Source organism: Triticum dicoccoides, chromosome 7B (genome assembly GCF_002162155.2).
Source record: "Triticum dicoccoides isolate Atlit2015 ecotype Zavitan chromosome 7B, WEW_v2.0, whole genome shotgun sequence".
NCBI classification, from domain to species: domain Eukaryota; kingdom Viridiplantae; phylum Streptophyta; class Magnoliopsida; order Poales; family Poaceae; genus Triticum; species Triticum dicoccoides.
The window spans coordinates 626,192,439-626,193,767 of NC_041393.1; the positions used below are offsets into that span (position 1 = coordinate 626,192,439).

At 56.7% G+C, this 1,329-nt stretch overlaps 1 pseudogene; it reads right to left on the bottom strand.

The window, feature by feature from the left end:
• Window positions 1-306: 306 nt before the first annotated feature.
• Window positions 307-445, bottom strand: LOC119342441 (annotated as a pseudogene).
• Between the last annotated feature and the right edge of the window lie 884 nt (window positions 446-1,329).

Below are 1,329 nucleotides of genomic sequence, written 5' to 3' on the forward strand. Positions count from 1 at the left end.
GATACCAGCAGTCGCAGGCGGTGTGGCCTAGCTTGCCGCAGATTTGGCATCGTGGCGCATCAGGGTTGGCGCGAGGCCTGCCACCACGGCGGCCCCTGTTGTTGTTGCTGGTGGGCCGCCCGCCGCCGCCGCCGCCGCGAGAGGAGTTGCTGCCGCTGCTGTTTCCACCAGATGGCGGCTTGCCCTTGCCGCGTGGGGGTCCACGGTAGCATGAGCCGCCACCGCCGCGACCGCCGCCGCGAGAGACCGTGTTAGCAGATGACTTGAAGCCCCCGCCCGAGTTGTTGTTGTAGAGAGCGAGGCGCTGATCAAAGTTGCTCATCTGAGCGTAGAGGTCGTCGATGCTGATGGTGTCGGTGCGCGCGTCGTTGGCGGAGACGAGGGGTTGGTACTCCATGTCGAGGCCGGCGGTGATGTAGGAGACAAGCTCATTGTCATCGATGGGCTTTCCAGCGGCTGCAAGCTCATCGGCAAGTGCTCTCATCTGGGCAAAGTAGGCCGCAACAGATTGCGTCCCCTTCTGCGCCGTGGAGAGAGCAACCCGGATGTTGTTGACGCGGGCTCGGGACTGTGATGAGAACATGTGGGCGAGAGCCGCCCAGAGCTCGTGCGGCGTGGCGATGGAGCTAACCTGCACGAGGACTTCTTTGGTGAGAGTATTGAGCAAGTATCCAAGTACCTGCTGCCCTTCTCTGAACCAGATCGGATGGAGAGGGTTCGGTGTTTGCTCCTCTTTCCCGTCTTTGTCCTTCGTGACGAGGATCTTGACAGGTTCTGGCATGGAGCCGTCGGCGTAGCCGAAGAGGCCAGCCCCTCTCAGCTGCGGTGTCACCTGCGCACGCCACAGGACGTAGTTGGCGCGGGTGAGTTTTTCTGCAACCTGCCCAAGGGAGGCCTGGACGGTGCTGGAGGACGACATGGCTGGCGATGGATGGGTTTTGCTAGATGCGATGGATAGAGGTGGCTCTGTATGCCATGTGAAATAGCGGAGAACGTCGTACCTCTCTCGAGGCGACGGTTTCGTGTTAATATAGGCAGGGGCATATTCCTGATAAGCATACAAGGTTGTTGAGATTACATCTTGAGATACAAGGAAAGTAGAGATAAGATATACATGAGAAGATTACAACCATATACTCTAACCAACCAGACCTAGCTCAACTGAACCGGCCAAGTGGTGCGCCCCTTGAACCTAAATATTACGTGGTTTAACAATTAGCGACCAGGTGGTTTTTCTGCAGATGAAGCCCCAAATGTGGTGGTTTTTTTGCAATTCACTCTAGAAAATGAGCCAAAAATGGCAACAAGGACATGCATGTTGCATGAAAA